We start from the raw sequence: 19,795 nt of genomic DNA on the forward strand, positions 1-19,795 counted from the left end.
GTGATAAGAAGGGGAAAGGGACAAGATCAAGGCACTTGACTTATACTCATAGTTTTTCTCTGCCTCTAGGGAAAGCATCTGAAAGCTTATATCTCCCTTTTCGAAGCCAAAACTCAGAAGAACAAGTCTTTATCTTTAGAAACAGATATTTGACATAGTAGACAGAACATTGAGCCTGGAGTCACGACGATCTGAATTCAAAAGTAGCATCAGACACTTACTAATTGTGCCACTCTAGAAAAGTAAATTACCTAGTATTTATAGATATAAAAAAAATCTATCTCTCATGAATGGGAGGATAAATTAACTAAAACGTCTGAGATGTTTAACACATTGCCTGGCTCATAGTAGATATAGTAGGTATTAAATGTGTTTTTTTTCTTTGCTTCTTCCTTCCCTCTTTTTTCTTGCCTCTCTTCTTCCCTCTCTTCTTTCATTCCTTTATTCCCTCTTTCCTCTTTTTAAACAATGGAAAATTCTGTCTCTCATAGGCATAGAGTGATCATTCTCTAATAATAAGCAAAGTCCTAAACAAATGGGCATAAGCCTTGGATTAAACTAATCATATTCAACCTATAAATGACAACAGAAATTATTTCAGTGTGCACAATATTCTAATTTTTCGAAATACTTTATGCCAAATATTTAAATATAAAATGCTAAATACTTTATATAGTATTGTAATTAAATGTTCCTTAAGTATTTGGTAGAATTCGCTGGTGAATCTATCAAAGACCTGTGACTTTTTTCTTAAGTAGCACATTGACTACTTGTTCAATTTATCTTTCTAAGAAAAGAATATTTAAGAATTCTATCTCCTCTTCTGCTAATCTATACAATTTATATTTTTCGTAAAAACTATCCATTTCACTTAAACAGTCAGATTTATTGGCATATAATTGGGCAAAATAACCTAAAATTGTTTTAATTTCCTATCCATTGGTGGGGAATTCACCCTTTTCGTTTTTGATACAGATAATATAACTTTGTTCTTTTTGTTTGTTTGTTTGTTTAACTTAAATCGGATTAACCAATGGCTTATCTATGTTATTATATTTTTCTCTCATAAAATCAGATTCTAGTTTTGTTTATTGGATCAGCAGGTTTTTTCCTAATTTTCAATTTCATTCATCTTTACTTTGATTTTCAGGATTTCCAATGTGATGTTTCATTTGAGATGTTTAGTTTATTCTTAGTCTAGTTTTTTTTTTTAGTTGCATGCCCAATTTTCTCATCTAGTATTAATCTATTTCATTGATTTAAACTTTTAGAGATATAATTTTTTCTAGATATTTCTTTGATTTCATTGCATGTTTTTTTCACATATTGTCTCGTGGTTGGCATGGTCTTTTTACAACCGCCTTTCCCAATCCATCCTCCCTGTTATCAACCTCACCTTTTATTCCCCTCTTCTACTTCCATGTAGCATACGTTAGATTTCTATACGCAATTCTGTTACTATTTTTAGTCATTTCCAATGAGATTAACATTTACATGTTTACCACCCCTCCCCAATCTTCCCCTCCACTGTAAGTACTCTTTTACGTGATATAATTTACCCTATCCCAATATTCCTTTCAACTTTCTCGCAGTGCAGCCTTCTCTCTCACCTCTTAATTTTTGTATTTTTGCCCAACATCCCATCGTAGTCAAGTCACAACTGTGTCATCTGTCTATTTACAAATTTCTTAGGAGTTACAAGTATCAACTTACAATATTAGAACACAAATAATTTAACGACATTGAAAGCCTTGATTTCTCTTTTATGTTCACCTTTCTACTTCTTGAAACTTGTATTGAAAAATCAAATTTCTTAGCCAACTCTTGTCTTTTAATCAGCAATTCTTGAAAGTCCTTGTTTACACTAAATATCCATTTATTTTCTCCTGAAGGATTACACTTAGTTTTTCTGAATAGGTGATTCTTTGTTCTAATTCTAGTTCCCTTGTCTTCCATATTCCTTTTATTCCATATTTGCCTTTCAAATTCCATGCCATTTGGTCATTTATTGTAGAAGCTGTAAAATTCTGTATTATTCTGACTGTGGTGCCATGATAATTGAATTGTGTGTGTGTGTGTGTGTGTGTGTGTGTGTGTTACTGTCTGCCTGCAGCATTTTCTCTTCTATCTGGGAGCTCTGGAATTTGACAATATTTTTGAAGATTTTCTTTTGGAATCTCCTTCATGAGATTATTGGGGAATTTTTTCAATTTCTATTTTACCTCTGGTTCTTGGATACTAGGGCAATTATCCTTGATAATTTCTTGAAATATGAAGTATAGGTTCTTTTAAAATCATGCTTTCACATGCTTAATTTTGAAATTATCTCTTTTCAATCTATTTTCAAGGGAAGTTGTTTTGTCAATGAAATATTTCAATTTTTTATTCTTTTAAATGTATATTGTTGTTCCTTGATGTGTCATGGAGTCATTAGCTTCCACTTTCCTAATTCTAATTTTTAAGTAATTATTTTCTTCTATGAGCTTTTGTACCTCCTTTTCCTTTTGTACAATTCTCCTTTGTAAGGAGTTATTGTGCTCAGTGAATTTTTGTATTCTCTTTCCATTTTTTGTCCTCCCTTTGCAAAGCTGTTAACTTCTTTTCATGATTCTCTTGCATCGTTTTAATTAACTTTCACATTTTCCCCTCAATTTCCCTTATTTGATTTTTAAATCTTTTCTCGCTCTTCTAGGAATTTTGTTTTGGGGCCTGAAACAATTCATATTTTTCTTTGAGGCTTTGAGTATAGGTACTTTGATAATCTCATCCTCTTCTGAGTTTATGTTTTGATTTTCCTTTTCTCCATAGTATCTTTCTAGAGCCAGATTCCTTTATGTTGTTGTGGCTTTCTCATTTTTCCAGATTACTTCTTGCCTTTTAACTTTTATGTTAAAATTGGGGGCTGTTCCCGGAGTAGAGGTGACACAAATTTTTCATACTACTATTTTCTCAGGTAATTCTGAGGACTTGTAAATTTTCAGTTCTTCCAAGGTTGTATGACCTAAGTATATGTATGATCACTGCTCTCTTGGCCTGCACTCTGTGAATGACCACAAGTACACTTTTACCCCCTAGTACTGTGGCCACAATCCTTACCCATGTGGTTATGAGATCTAATATGCTCTTTTCCACGGGACCATGATTTGGTCCTGTTACTCAGATCCCCATATGGGTAATGCCTTGCACCCAGTGACAGCAAACTCTTAATTTCCTTCTGACGAGTTTTTCAGCACCCTGAATAATTACGGACTGAGAGCTCTGGAAGTCTTAGCTGGCTTGGTGGGACACAGCTTGTTGCTGGCTTGCCAGGGTTCTGCCTGAGTTTAACTGTTCTTCGTTTTTACCCCACTCAGAACTTTCCTTCCAACTTTCTAAGTTTCTGTAGGCTGGAATATTGTTTCATCTCATTCTTTCATGGTTCTCTTGCTCTAGAATTCATTTTGAGTCATTATTATAATGCTGTTTGGAGGAGAATTTTAGAAAGATCAGGTGAATCACTGTCATTAATCTGACATCTTGGCTCCACATCAAAATCTTTCAAGTCACTTTACTATGAAGTAAAACATGATTTTACCCTAATGCTGTGTTATTTGCTTATGACAAAAACGCTATTTATCACTATAATGACAGTGAATTAAGCCACCTCTCCTCCCCTCCCCCTTGTCGCCTGCTTTTCCTCAATTTCTGTTCCCTTTCTCCTCTCCTTCAATATAATAATGCTATATTGCTACTTTTCTTAAGATCATTTCTACTTCTGACTTTTCCTTTTAAAAATTTGAATTTATAAAAGAAATGAGTGTAGAGAAAAATTTACAAATATAAAATCTTCACCATATCTAAAATTGTAGGACTCATTTCATATACGTAGGCCACCACCTTGTTGATAAGTATTTGCTTCACCATCATTATTTAGAAGCAAAGACTGACCAATACAATTATTGATCAGAATTCAAGAGTTTTTTTTATTTTTGTCTCATTAAATTATTTTGATCACTGTACAAAAATTATCACATACAAGCACACCATTCTAAACATGAATGTCATCTACCAAAGGAGTCACACATAGCTCTATGGATCATTTGCAGTTTCTTTAGCAGCTATGATGATTCAATCCTCACACTGCTTCCTTTGTTCTATATTAGTTCACACAAGTCTCTCCACATTTCTCTGATTTCTTTATGTTTCTAATTTAATAAGATACCAAAAATGCATTGTATTCATATTATATTTGATAAGCCATTCCACAATAGAGGAGCACTGTGAGAGACAGCAAAAAGTTAAGTTTCCACAGAGTTACTAGTTGATGAAGTCATCGAGAATGTCAGATAATAAGAAAGAGAGCAGACTGCAGGTGAATCCAACCAATCAGGAGACAGAGAGTGGCCTTCAGAAAATCCCAAAGTTCTTGATAAAGAGGATCATATCTGAAACTAGCTTAAACTACTGGAATAAAGGACCAAGAATAACCTGGAGAAAGCTTTTCTTCCTTGCGCTTGTTTAATGAAACCTAAGCATATGAGCACACATACCCTGCATAAAATTGTTTTTCCATTTTATGGTCATAAGTCCTATATTGAAGCATGTTTCGGAGGGGGAAACACATTAAGGATGACATGTATAGGAGACATGTAGAGAAGATGGTGACCTAATAGAGAACAGACTAATCCATCTCCTGATGGAAGGATCTGCCCTGAATTAACAGTGTAAAGCCAATCTCCCTTCTGTATCCAGCACTCCCTCCTCTTGAAAAGAGGGGTGTGATCTGTTTTGGCCAAAGTATTCAGTTCCTCTGAACTCTCCTATAACTTTCAATGACAAGCATGTTTCTAACAGCACTCACTAGTTTTCCATTTACTTCCTATTTTATCCTTGAGGGACCTTTGCTGTGCTCAAAGGGCCTAGGCTATAGTGTCCACCTATTCCACTAAGGAGTTTATTTGTTCTGGACCCAGTCATGTTTTCTGAACGGGATTATTCAGTCCTGGGGAGGCTGGCATTTAATAAGAAGTTTAGTCTATTTTGAATCATACTTTACAGTTTATAATAACCAACCCTGGCACATTAGGCATAAGGTTTAAGGGCACAAGTTTAAGTTTTGGTCTCAGAAGTAGATCTCTATCTTTACATAGGTAAAAATATTTTCCACGTGTAATATTAATGAGGTATAGGACACATATTTTATTCCTACATACTCGTGCACACACTCAGAAATGCATTCTTAGCATAAAAGATTCGTAATATTCCTTGACAGCATTATTTAAATAGGATTTGGTGAATATACCACTATAACTACTATTAAAATGTATCAGAAAGGTAATACTTAAACATCTTCAGAACATCAAATGATTGACTAGACTATGTATTTGGCCTTCTAATTTTGTCTTTGTTCTTCACTGTCTGCTTCATGAACAAGGTTAGAAACTTGGTAATTTTCTCTTCTTGGAAGTCGTCACCTCTAATAAAATAAATTCCCCTTGTTTGCTGTCAGTCAGCTTCAGCAAATTGACTTGGGATCTCCAGGTCTCTCAACCACACATGGATATTTCTAAGGCTGAACTTATTCACTTCAAGGTTAATATTCAGTCTCTTAGGAAAGAAAATACAATGGATAAATCACCTTCAGGCACCCAAGTATAAGTTCGTCTGGTATAGTCCCACTACTCAATATCCACATGAAGGAGTCACCATACTGTTCATGTAAGACTACATGAAGTCTTAATATTTTGTGATGTCTCTTGGAAAGTTGAAAAGATAGAATGAAATAAAAACTGGTACTCTTTTTTACTGACTCAGGACCTCTAATCCAAACCATTCCCTACCATTCGCTGAGAAGGAAAGACAAACATATAATCCAAGGATTTCTATATCATAGCAAAGTGACAATTCCCTTCATCATAAGACCATCACACAATTGGAAGGAGCCAGAAAATTCATCATACCCAAAAAGTCCAGTACTAAATTTCTATATCCCCAGAGTCCTCAGGACTTTTTAAAAGAGAACTTTTATTGAATGCTCCCTGGGATAGTCTAAAGAAGGAAATTCAAACTGTACAACACTTTATTAATTCTATCTATCATCTACCTACCTATCTACCTATCTATCTATCTATCTATCTATCTATCTATCTATCTATCTATCTATCTGTCTGTCTGTCTGTCTGTCTGTCTGTCTGTCTGTCTGTCTGTCTGTCTGTCTGTCTCTCTGTCTGTCTCTCTGTCTCTCTGTCTCTCTGTCTATCTATCTATCAAGCTATCTGTCTATCCACCTATTGATGTGTCTATCTATCTGCATACATTATGTAGATTTTTCCCTCTGTCTTTGAATTCATTAGATTATGTAACCCTTAATGGTACAATGGGCCTAAAAGTAAAGAGAGTAAACTGATTTTTTTTGGATAAAATTCTATATTGTTATCCAGAATGCTTAGATCAATTCACAGCCAAACCATCAATGAGATGACGTGCCTGTCTTTACACAATCTCTAATATATTTTTGGGGATATATCTTTGCTAAATCGATAGGTATAAATACAGAGCAAAAACAGAACAAACAACAAAGGAAAGCATATACCATTACATAATAACAAAATATAGTAACAAAGGCCTTTGACTTCATGTATTTTAACTAACTGTTCCCCCATGACTGGAATACTCTCCCCCCTCATATCTATTTTCTGTCTACTCTGATTCCATTGGCTTCCCTGAAGACCCAACTAGAAAGTTTGCTTTTACAGGAAACCTTTGCTAATTCCTCTTATCTTTAGTCCATTTTCTCTTTTGATTATTCCTAATTTATCCTTATTATACCTTGTTTGCACATATTGTTTTTTCATTTAGATTGTGAGCTCCTTGAGAAAAGGGACAAGTCTTTCTTTTTATAACCAGTACTTAGTATGGTAACCAGCATATAGTAGGCCCATAAAAATATTTATTGACTGACAAATAAGATCACATATCTAGAACTTGAATTGATCTCAAACTCATTTTCTAAACTAAATCTCAGACTCAACCTTAATTTGCAGATGATAGAATTGAAGCTTAGAAAGATGATTAATGACATAGATTTTAACACTCAAGTTCTTGGACTCCAAAGATAGTACTATTTCTACAGTGAAGATGAAATTTTAGAATTGTTTTAATTTTACTTTCCATTATGAGTGATTTGGACTCCCATACTTTGTACTGAACTAGTCTGATTCATTGTGCACATTTTAGGACAATTTATCAGCTTCAGGAACTTGACCTAAATTATGCAGCGGTCATACTTGCACTGATTCCAGTTTAATTAATCATGTAAAAAATAATATCTTATGTTTGACAACTCCCAGCAAAAGTCACATTATAATATCAGCTCTCTTTATTTTCTTTTACCAACTAATCCTTTTTCATCAGAAATCTGTTAATTCTCATGAATTTTATTAGCTCATAAAAACTTATTTTGTCTCTTATTCTGATAAAATTTCAGAAAAAATTTCTAAGCTTACAAACATTTTTGCAAAACATAATAGGGGCTATATCAAATGAAATTCATCTTTGCAATGGTTTCATATTGCCAAATTCAGAGACATCAAGAAAAAGTATTTAAAAGTTTTGGATTTTGATAATCATTGTAGAATTAAAAAAAAAAAAACGTCTAGTAATGTGGAGGTTGTAACTTCACTACCTTGTTTTCCAAAATAATGTTCTGTTGCATTAGACTCCCAAGAACAATAGAACTTATACTGTCAAATATTTCCTTCCTCCAAAACCTTTCACAGTGATTATGTGCTTGCAATTCCACCAATTTTTCTTCCTTGTGCCAAATATTCCATATTTTGTAATATGACTGGCCTGGAGAAGAATGAAGTCCATTGCTATCCAGTTATGTTTTTGTGTATGCAAGTGTCTGATCTGCAGTTCATTATTCACAAATTTGTAACCATTAATACGATATATCTAATAGAATTGAATAGTTCAGATCAAAAGTGTTTTACTAACATGTGTCATACTTTTAAAGTTAATCTTGGTATAATTTTAGTATAGGTGCTTTAGAAGCAGCAATCACTTTCAAACAAATCTTGAATTTGAAACTTTTATGTGAAAACAAACACTATTGTAGTCAGCATTATCTTCAGCACATTTATTAAGTACCCACCTTGTGCCAGGTACTGTGCTAAATTGTGTGCATATGATAAATAAAGAGATATTCTTCCATAATGGAACTTACAATATAATGGAGGAAGACTAAAAGAAAAAGAGGTGGGAAAATAGAGTGGGGGAAACACTGAGTGGTGTCCAGTACAGAGACTCTTGTTCCTTTCACGCATAATACAGTAAATTGTTAATAAAATCCAGCCTCTCCTATGCACTGCTGTCAGTTCTTTCCTTGATTTTACTGCTATTCCTTGCAAAAACCTTTCTAAACCTATAGGCTCCCCGCTCCTGTACCCAGTTTTCACATGGCCCAGTGTTTTTGGCCCATTCTTTTGCTAGGGAGCAATAAAGTAAATCCACTCATCCTGGTATGTCCATTTCTTCCTCTAACGCCTTTCTGCCTCCAGAGAATTAATACCCTGTGATGCTGCTTGTGATGCCAGATGTATCAGCAAGATAATATTCACAGCACTGAGGAAGAGTATGACTATGCCTGTGTAGTTCTGAAACGCGAAGTATAACAGATTTTCCATAAGCAAGGCAGAAGAAAACGTTTATTTAGACGCCAGAAAGCCAAATTTATAATAGTAACCCGGAAATCAATATACATTATCGCTACAGAGGACAAAGTTAATTCCAAGCCTTCTCCACCCATCCCCCATAGGGTCTTCCCACATACACTTCCAAGACTAGCTGTGCCTGCCTTTGTCCTCTCTCCTTCCCCTCAACTGCTGTCACCAACTTCCTCTCAGTTCTGCTCCACCCTTCCTGTTCCACACAATCAGCAAGCTCCTCTCACTACATGTAACTTAGGCTTCCATGTGATTTAAGCTGATCATATGGGCCTATTAATGAATGGAAAAAATCTTCCCAATTGAATTACCATTGTAATATATATGTACAATATGTGGACACACATGTATGCACAGTGTATGCACACACACATGTATGTCTGTATATATGTGTGTATGTGCATATATGTATGCATGTATGTTTGTGTGTATGTGCATGTGTGTGTGTAATTTCTTCTACTAAATTGGCTTAAAATAGTCTTCTTATTCTACAGTTTGTAGTACAAATTAATACACAAATCAGACTGAATAGTACAGATCATTTCTCTTTGATCTTCAAGTTCCAATGTGAAGTTGAGAGAAACGCTTTTACAAGCTCTTCTATTGTTTTTGATGAAGGCTTGCTCAAAGGTTCTCAACTGATTTTGAGGCCCTGGATTTTTGCTTTTCTACCATGTCATCAAGAAATTTTTTTTACTTTTCTTTTAAATTTGTGTTTCTACTTGGACTGGATGAAACCTTTGCTTTTAATGTCTAATAAAGGATATCGTTTGCTTGTTTGTTTGTCTTTCTCTTCTGCTCCAGACTTCCTTTGTATAGCAATAAGATTCCTAGGATAGAGTCTTGTAAGAGATAATCTACTTAAGGGACTTTACTGGATGGTTTAAAGGTAGATTTGATGGCTCAGGGAATGGAGTGCTGGGCCAAGAGTCCAAAAACTGGAGTTCAAAACTGACAGGAGAGGAGTGGTTGAGAAGAGGAGAGATGTACCAGTCTCTTCAGAAATACTTAAGACATAAGTACAACCACATGACGACTACAGGATATTATTTAACTTAATGATTTAGATTTTGACATTTATGAATGGAACTAGAATCTGCTGATTCAACATGAGAAAAACCATAAAGAAACAAATTGTCCTTCAAATTAACAGCCATGGAATAAACCTAAAAAGGTTTCTCATTGATAATTGATAAGTAAGGATAATTGAATTATATGGTGATAAACTACGATTACCTTTTAAAATTTTTTCTTCTTAAATGGAAGTTGTTTATATAACATTTATAATTTAACATTTTCTCCTAAGACATAATATGGGAAAACTTTAAATTATATAGTGGGTCGTGTTTAAGTCAATTTGATGCAAAGTATGTATTATTACTATGAACATGAAATTTACTTTATTAACATGAAATAAATGCACCTTCATTCCTGATCAATCGGTGTATCCATGATTTTATAAAATATTATAAAGTAAATAAAAGATTTTGTTTTGTTTTATTTTCCATTATAATATTATTCTTTGGTCTAGAATTTTTACTCTAAGCCACTGAAGAAAAAGAACACAGAAATTTGTTAGATAAAGATGTTATTAAGGACCACTTTCCTACTTCTACTCCACAACACCACCACAAAGCATCATAATATAGTTAAAAATCAAGACTTTTCTTCTTGTGGAGCCACAGAAGCTACTTAAAAAAACCTCTTTGCCTTTAGAAGTAAGGATTCTTATCCTGGTATCCCTGAACCCCTATAGGATCCACCGATAGATTTGAAAGGATCTATGGACTTGGATGGGGAAAAATTAAATATTTTTACTGTCCTCTAGCTGAAATTTTTCATATCCTCTAATTGATTTAAAATATCATTCTGAGAAAGGCTCCACAGATTTGACCAGAAAGGGTTCTATGGCACAAAAATAAATCAATAACACCTGCTCTAAATGTTGAGATTAAAAATTGAAGGGCAGTGTGACAGAGAGGGTGACCCTTCCAGTATTTCAATACCTGAAGTCTCAAAAACATTAAGCCATTTTTGCCATTCTTAACAAATGACTTTCCAGTTACTGGGGAAAAACAAAACAACTTTTAAAAGAAGTAATTTTTGGTTTTTAGTAACCCTCAGTCTGTTATTAGCAACAAACATCCTCATTATGGAGAATACATTGTAAGTGAAACTGCAAGGTTTTGCAGATTCAATTGCATTCTCACTGTCCGCATCCCCTTGAAGCTTTAAGAGCTGTAGAATACTAAAATCGAACCTAGAGAATGTTATGGCTAAAATGTGTGTTAAGATAGCATAAGTTTTTTGACACTCATCCCATTGCTCTGTCTCACACACTGGGGATACAGTAAATGGCAAGTTTGGCCTAATATTATAGAAGATACTCATGACATGCCTTATGTAAATATGATCTAGACACCAAATATATCTCAAACTATCAGATAAAATTGTATTGAAATATAGAGAAATGTTTTAAGTCTGTTATGAGTAATCCAAGCTGCTTGAATGGCCACCCAGTTAGCCAGTTCCAGTTGGGAAACTCAGCTCCTCTTCCTCTCTCCTCTTCTCCCCTTCCTAGTCCTCCCCAACTCTCCTCTCCACTCCTCTCCTTTATTTCCTGGATTGGACAAAAATATGTCCCTGCCCAAACACCACTTAATGGTTATGGGTCCTTCTAACTCAGAGTGAATCTAAATCATAGTTGCTTCTATTTTGGCCAGGGAGCCTGAGAGTCTTTTCCTCCCAGTATAATTTTTTTTTTTTTTATTAAAGGGGCCATCCCTTGACTCACTTCTTAAAGAAAAAAGACTTTAACTCAAAAGGTCCAAGTTCTTCCACTGCATCGTCGGTCATCTCCAGTCATCCTGATCAACATTTGTCCCCCGGACCCAGATGGCTCTGGAGGAGAAAATGAGACTGGTGACTTAGCACAGCCATCTCACTCAAACCGAAGTCAATTGCAAGTCATATCATCATTTCCCCGATGTCATGGTTTTCTTCGAGAATGAAGGACAAACCACAGCTGTCATCAGGTGTATCTTACTATTTAATACTCCGTCAATGAAACTGTGTCTACAGAAAGGTCTGTGAAAGATGCTACACACCCTTAAAATGAAACATCTTTGCTTGCTTCCCTGCGTGACTTAAGGATCAATGATGAAGTGCAGAATAAACACATTATGTTCCCTAGACTTCATACACTTTCTACCATACACTTAGTGGCAGCCAAAGCTGGAAGCCATTTCTCATATTCCATGATTTATATGCTTCACTTTTAATTCTTAATATTAACCAAGTGTTAATTGCCATACAAATCACACTTAAATTTCTCCCATTCTCTCACAGGTCCAAAAATCTCATGAGAACTTTAACATCCAAAAGAGGTGACATCATTCAGTTGCTCTCCCTAATTATTCATCTGATGACTCTGAGTGCTGAAGGTAATTTTAGAGTTAATAAATGTAAATAAGTATTAGTGAAGCAAAAGGACTACAAAAATAGAAATGTGGAGCAATGAGATATGAAACCTTTATATGACCTTAGTAAACAACTCAATATCAAAAATTGGCCTGCATTCCATATAAAACATGGTGTTATATTTTCCCATTTCTCAATTCCCCTAAACCATCCCCGTTTCTGTACTTATTTCTAGCCTGATTAAACAAACAGTTCCTATTTCTGGATAATGATAAGGTTTTTCATCAAGGCTGAAATGCAGATTAGTTCACCTGCAAAGCTAATGCTAATAGAAACCAGCTGCTATTTCTGAGAGTATAAATGATTCCTTAAGTCTTGAAACCTGAGGCTATTTTCTTAAGGCACTCCCTCTGTGTGTATATGTGTATCTGTATCTTCTGAGTGTCAAAAATAAAGCAAAGAAAAAAACATCTAGACCTAGGTCAAAGTTACAAGAGGGCATCCTTCTACTATGACAGTAGAAACAGTTAACAAATGACTGCACTCTGTAAAATTTTAATATCTACCAAACACCTAGGTAAACATGGCCTTCTAGCTAGCATCCTATATCAGTAACTCGTTCTCTTTTATAGAGTGATAGATAATAAATTTCCATGCTAGAACTAACAGAACTAATACAGACCTCAAACGATCCTTCTTGATAATTTAATGCTATATCTGAGTAATTGTGGGCAATAGTTCCGTCTTTGCTTTTAGAATTAAATCATTAACACAGTAATTACTCATAAATAAGCAGAAATAATATTGATCAATAAAAAAATTGAGAATGGGTTTTTGAAATGTTCTTCTACCCAAAACTTATAATCTCCAAGTTAAATGGAATCAAAAATTTTCAAAGTATAGAGACCCAGTAGCACTAATCAAAATTATGTGGGAATAGGATAAAAAACATAACATCTTCATCATCTTGTCTGCTAGTGAAATTTTACTTAAGATGCTTTCAGTAAGTATATAGAAGATAAACTTACACCTCAATTGTTTTATTTTTTACATATATTTTATCCACTGGTACAATAATTCACTAACCGAACATTAAGTAGTCCAATCCAATAGCAGAAAAATAACTTAATATTGGTCTCTTTTTATCTGTATTTCATTGAGTAAAATAAGAATAAGATGAATAATAAAAATAACCTCTTTCAAGTTGAATACATTGTCTTTGTCATGAAAGCTGTGGGATAAGCGGGATCACCAAAAACTGAAGTAAAATAATCAGAAATACAAATATCTTGTCAACTAGTCCTGACTTTTAGAGGACAAAAAAAAAAATACATTTTAAATAGACTGAAGAGATAAATCCTGCTACTATGCTTAAGCACTGCATCATTTTTAAAAAATAGGACTAGATATGAGGAATTATCTACAAGGCATTAATGCTACATTTTCTCAGATGAGTCCTCAGCTCCAAATATCACAATAATGTATTATCATAGAGTCCATGGTCATTGTGGTCAATTAATAATAATTAATATTCTTAATAAATAAGTGCTTATTAAATTCCTACTATATGCAAGTCCTGTACTAGGTGCTTAGTTTACATATACAAAGAGTTAAATAATCCCTAAATGCAAAGAGTTTATATTCTAAAAAAAGAACCATAATTTAATACATATATGTATATATGTATGTAAATATATAGCATAAATATAAATTTAACAATTACATAAACAAATGCTAGAATTTCGAGGATCAACAATGCCTTTCTTTAGAAGATAATGTTTCAGGTATTCCTTTTTTTATTTATGGTGCCAATTTTAAAAAGATTTTATTCTCCAGGACAAGAATTGCATTTCTACTTCGTTACAGTACTGATAAAGTGCAATGTTGTTCACTTCTCTCCCTCTGCACACGTTTAAGTATTCAGGATGCCCAGATTTATATAGTAGCTTGAATGTTACTTTTAAACCATTACTGCCTTGGATACAAATTTGAGTGCTTTAATTTTTGGAAAACTGTGTGGAATGCTATTTCTTCTGGTATGTTTAGTCTACCTCTTCAATCATGGGTCCAGAAGAAGTACCTCCAGATGGGGTTGCTCCACTGCCTGGGAATCCACCAGGTGTACCTTATGGCATGCCCCCTGCCCTCTGGTACAGCTTAGTAATGATGTGGTTGCAAACCTCCAATTATTTCTGCTGATGCTCAAATTCTTCATTCTCAGCAGTCTGGTTCTTATCCAGCCAGTTGATTATTTCATTACATCAGTCAAGGGTCTTCTGTTTGTCTTCATCACCAAATTTTGCTTTGTAGTTTTCTCGTTCTCTGTGGTAGCCTTCATGTTGAAAGCATAAGATTCAAGGGAATTTTTGGAAGGCACCTTGTGTCTCTGCTTCTCATCCTCAGCCTGGTATTTCTCAGTCTCCTGAACTATGCACTCAATGTCTTCTTTGCTCAAATGTCTTTTATCATTGGTGATGGTGATCTTGTTCTCCTTGCCTGTGCTCTTATCCACAGCAGAAACATTGAGGATGCCATTTGCATCAATGTCAAATGTTAGGTCAATCTGAGAAACACCCTGGGTGCTGGGGAGAATCCTGAGAGTTCAAATTTGCCAAGAAGGTTGTTGTCTTTTGTCATTGCTCTCTTGTCTTCGTAAACCTGAAGAAGCACACCAAGCTGGTTGTCTGAACAGGTGGAAAAGGTCTGTGTCTGCTTGGTGGGGATGGTGGTATTATATTTGAATGGAATGGGCATAACTCCATCAGCATTTTCATCAATGGAAAGAGGAGTGACATCCAACAGCAGGAAGTCTTTCACATTATTAGATTTATCTCCAGACAAAATGGCAGCCTGGATAGCTGCATCATAGGCAACAGTCTCATTAGGACCGATACTCTTGTTGAACTGCTTGCCACTGAAAAAGTGACTGGATGTTAGGGACTGAAGTGCAGTCACCCATAAGGATGAAGTCATGAACCTGTGATTTATCTAACTTGGCATCTCTTAAGACCTTTTCCACAGGTCAAGTGTACCACAGAAGAGATCAGCGTTCAGTTCTTCAAAACGGGCTTGGGTGATTAATGTATAGAAGTTGATATCTTCATGCATAGAGAGAGTCATTCTCAATAATGGCCTGGGTACTGGAAGACAGGGTATGCTTTAAACATCCACAAGTAGTGGAAAGACAGCAAACAGCCATCTTATTCTCACTGATGACCTTCTTGTGCTTTTGTTTGAACTTGGCAATGAAATGGTTGACCATTCATTAGTCAAAGTCCTCCCCACCCAAGCGGGTGTCCCTAGATATGGATTTGACCCCAAAGATGGCATCTTCAATGGTAAGAATGGAAACACTGAAAGTGTTACCTCCAAGATCAAAGATCAACACATTTCTCTTGGCACCAACCTTTTTGTCCAAGCTAGAAGCAATAGCAATTGCAATTGGCTCATTGATAATTATGAACACATTGAGAGCAGTAATGGTTCCAGAAGCTTTATTGGTTTGACAGAGGGAATCATTGAAATAACCTTGTACTGTCGCCAAAGCATTTGTACCAGTCTTCCCAAGGTAAGCTTCAGCAATTTCTTTTATCCTGGTCAAGGCCATAGAAGATACTTCTGGATAGAAACTCTTGATGTCCCCCATTGTACTCCTCTTGAGCCTTATGCTGTTTGCATTGTTCACCACTATAAAAGGTCAATGCCGCATTTCTGACTGTACAAATGCATCATTAAATTTGCAACCAATTAGATGTTTGGCATCAAAAACTATGTTGCTGGGGTTCATTGCAACTTACTTCATTGCAGCATCACCCATTAAACATTCTGTGTCAGCTTCCTTGGTCATTAGCAATGATCTCCACTTTCCCATGATGGAAGACTCCCACACAGGAGTAAGTGGTGCGAAGATCAATGGCAGCTGTGGGTCCGTTCTACATGGTTGCTGGTGAGTAAGGGGTCACAACTGACCACTGTGGAGAAGGAATGGTTACTACTGCACTGAGTATCTGAGCTATTTCTTTAAGGGGGAGAGGGATTCTATGTCATAAAGGTAAGGAAGAAGAATATTCCAGGAAACCAATGTAAAGACAGAGAGGATAGGAAGTGGTACCTGAAAATGGAAGGAGAGGTAAAAGCTAATACTTTGACATGAAGTGCAGTTTTGTTTGTTTGGTAAGTTGTTTGGTAGTAGGGAAGAATATAGTAGGGAATACAGTAGGGAAGAAAATAACCTCATTTCTAAGCATAGTTTAAAAGAAATAAGTGACAAAGTTGATGAGTTTTTAAAAAACTTAAGAATGAAAAGTTGAGAAACCTAAGGTCATTCAAAAGGTTCAGTCTATGCAAATTCCAGGAATACTGGTTTAAATGAGTGTGAAACAGAGTTCACATCTCAAATCAGTATATAAAAAGATTTGTTCAAGTTTCAAGAGCTTTTTTTTTTGTTTGATATCATAAATTTAAATAACAGATCAACTATGGCAAAATAGAATACTTTGAAAAAGTTGGATTGGCTAGAAGAATCCCCAACAAACACATACTCCCACAATTTTTGACAGAAAATATAAAGATCAAAATATTTCAAGACTTGTATACAGTAGAATATAATGTGGTTGCCATTTTCAGGGTAAGAGTCGCAGGAGAGGTAGAGTCATCAAGAAACACTACTTATGCAAGACATCAGAAAATATCTTGGCAAAAGTGACAAGAGACCAGTGGAGATAGCCAAATCCCCCACATAAAGGAGGGCAAAGAAATTCTTGAGAACCAGGAAGCCGTATATACAATAGAAATTCTAGAGTTTCTTAACATCAGCAGCTGAAAGAAAAGTCATACAAATTAGAGCATCCATAGAGCTAAACAGGAGAAATAGAAAAATTTAATATTTCAACATGAAAAATATTCCTATATCACCTTGAGAAACAAAGAAATTAGAGAAGAGAAAGTGACTTCTCTCCAAAGAAGGATGATAAGGAGAATTTCTGTAGTTTATATTTATATAGTTTATATAGTTTATTTATATAGTTTTTATATAGTTTAAAGGAGTCCAAGCAGTAAAATTGAAAATTGAATCAGATAAGAAATATAGAACTTGATTCTTGATTAATTTGAACAAAATTAATATTATAAATTATGAACTATCAGCCATAAAATAGTTGTGTGTTGGAAGTGGAAAGAGACTGGATGGTCAAAGGATGTGAATAGGCAATTTTCAGAGGAAGAAATTAAAGATATCTATAGTCATATGAAAAAAATGCTCTAACTCACTTTTGATTAGAGAGGTGCAAATCAAAACCACTCTGAGGTACCACATCACACCTGTCAGATTGGCTAACATGAAAGAACAGGAAGATGATAAATGTTGGAGAGGATGTGGGAGAGTTGGGACACTAATACATGAGCTGATCCTGCCATTCTGGAGAACGGTTTGGAACTGTGCACAAAGGGCTACAAAAATATGCATATTCTTTGACCCAGCAATAGTGCTTCTAGGACAAGAGATCACAAAAATGGGAAAGGGTCCCACATGTACAAAAATATTTATACCAGCACTCTTCTTGGTGGCCAAAAGCTGGAAATCAAGGGGATGCCCATCAATTGGGGAATAGCTGAATAAATTATGGTATATGAATGTAATGGGATACTATTATGCTATAAGAAATAATGAACAGGAAGACTTCAGAGAGGCCTGGCAAGACGTATATGATCTGATGCTGAGTGAAAGGAGCAGAACCAGGAGAACTTTGTGTACAGCAACAACCACACTGTGCGAGATTTTTTTCTGGTAGACTTGGAACTTCATAGAAATGCAAGGACTTAAAAAAAATTCCCAATGGTCTTCTAAGGCAAAATACCTTACACATTCAGAGAAAGAACTATGGTATTCAATCGCATATTGTAGCAGATCATTTGTGTGTGTGTGTGTGTGTGTGTGTGTGTGTGTATGTGTGTGTATTGCATTTTGGCTTGTTAGATGATTTCTCCCACTCATTTTAATTCTTCCACACAGTGTGAGTATAGTGAAAATGTATTTAATAGTAATGTATGTGTAAAACCTATACAAAATTGTATGCTGTCTCAGGGAGAGAAGGGCGAGGGAGGGAAAAGGGAGGGGAGAGGGAGGGGAAAATAATAATCTAAGTTATGTGGTAATTATAGTAGAACACTGAAAATAAATAAAATTAATTAATAAAAAAAAGAAAGAGACTGGAGCACTGCTCTGGCTTTCTTGCAAGACTGGAAATTAGTGGAATCAGGTAAGAAAAGATATTTTTTGGTTCAAATGCTTCACATTTAACAGGAACGGTTAAAAAAAAAAAGGGTGTCCCAGCTGCTTCTCAGATTAAATCTAACTTGATGTTATATTGCTTAGCGTCAAATATGATATGTCTTTTTACCAAAAGATGAGGATATATGTTATCCTTAAGAGTATATATCCATTTCACATTTATTTATTGGATATAAAGCATGTAATCTGATATCACTGAAAAAAATCCTAAATCATTACAAGATAATAGTATATTCTGTGGGAAACATCTAAAAAACCCCAGGACTGTAAAAAAACAATATGGATTTGATAATTATTGGGGAAAACAATCCTACTCCATTGTCAATATTTACATGGCTTGATCAAAGGATATAAACAGGCAGTTTTCAGAGGAAGAAATTAAAGCTACTTGTAGTCATATAAAAAAATGTTCTAAATCACAGTTGATTAGGGAGATGGAAATCAAAACAACTCTGTTACCACATCACACCTATCAGATTGGCTAACATGACAAAACTGGAAGATGATAAATGCTGGAGAAGATGTAGTAGAGTTGGAACACTAATTCATTGTTGGTGGAACCATGAGCTGATCCAATCAGTTTGGAGAGCAATTTGGAGCTATGCCCAAAAGACTATACAAATGTGCATACCTTTTGACTCAGCAACGCCACTTCTAGGGTTGTATGCCAAAGAGATCACAAAAATGGCAAAGGAATATATGTACCAAAAAAATATTTATAGCAGCTCTTTTTTGTGGTTGCCAAGAACTGGAAATCGAAGGAATGCCCATCAATTGGGGAATGACTGAGCAAGTTGTGGTATATAAATATGATTAAATACTATCGTACTATGAGAAATGATGACTGTAAGAAAAGATAGACTTCAGAAATACCTGGATAGACTTATATGAACTGATGCTGAGTGAAGTGAGAGGAGCTAGGAGAACATTATACACAGTAACAACCACACTATGTGAGGACTGTCTTTGATAGACTTAGTCCTTCATAGCAATGCAAAGACCCAAAGACTTATGATGCAAAATACCATCCACATGCAGAGAAAGAACTATGGAGTCAGAATGCAGAAGAAAGCAGACAATTTTCTCTTTTGTTATGTTTTGGTTTGGTTTTTCTCATGGCTTCTCCCATTCATTTTAATTATCCTATGCAGTATTACTAATGTGAAAATATGTTTGATAGGAGTGTATATGTCCACCCCATATGGCATGCCATTTTGAGGAAGAAGAGAGGAGGAAGGTGGAAAAAATTTGGAACTTATGGAAGTGATTGTCTAAAACTAAAAACAAAATATTTACATGACTTTTATGAATTTTATATACACCTTTGACTGCATTCCACACTAGAACAATAGCCATATTCCTCAAGTAAACTAGGAATGAG

At 35.1% G+C, this 19,795-nt stretch overlaps 1 pseudogene; it reads right to left on the reverse strand.

Annotated features, from left to right (window-relative positions):
- Positions 1-14,167: 14,167 nt before the first annotated feature.
- On the reverse strand, positions 14,168-15,927 carry LOC140531587 (heat shock cognate 71 kDa protein-like; annotated as a pseudogene).
- Between the last annotated feature and the right edge of the window lie 3,868 nt (positions 15,928-19,795).

The sequence above is a fragment of the Notamacropus eugenii genome, chromosome 3, assembly GCF_028372415.1.
Source record: "Notamacropus eugenii isolate mMacEug1 chromosome 3, mMacEug1.pri_v2, whole genome shotgun sequence".
Taxonomy (NCBI): Eukaryota; Metazoa; Chordata; class Mammalia; order Diprotodontia; family Macropodidae; genus Notamacropus; species Notamacropus eugenii.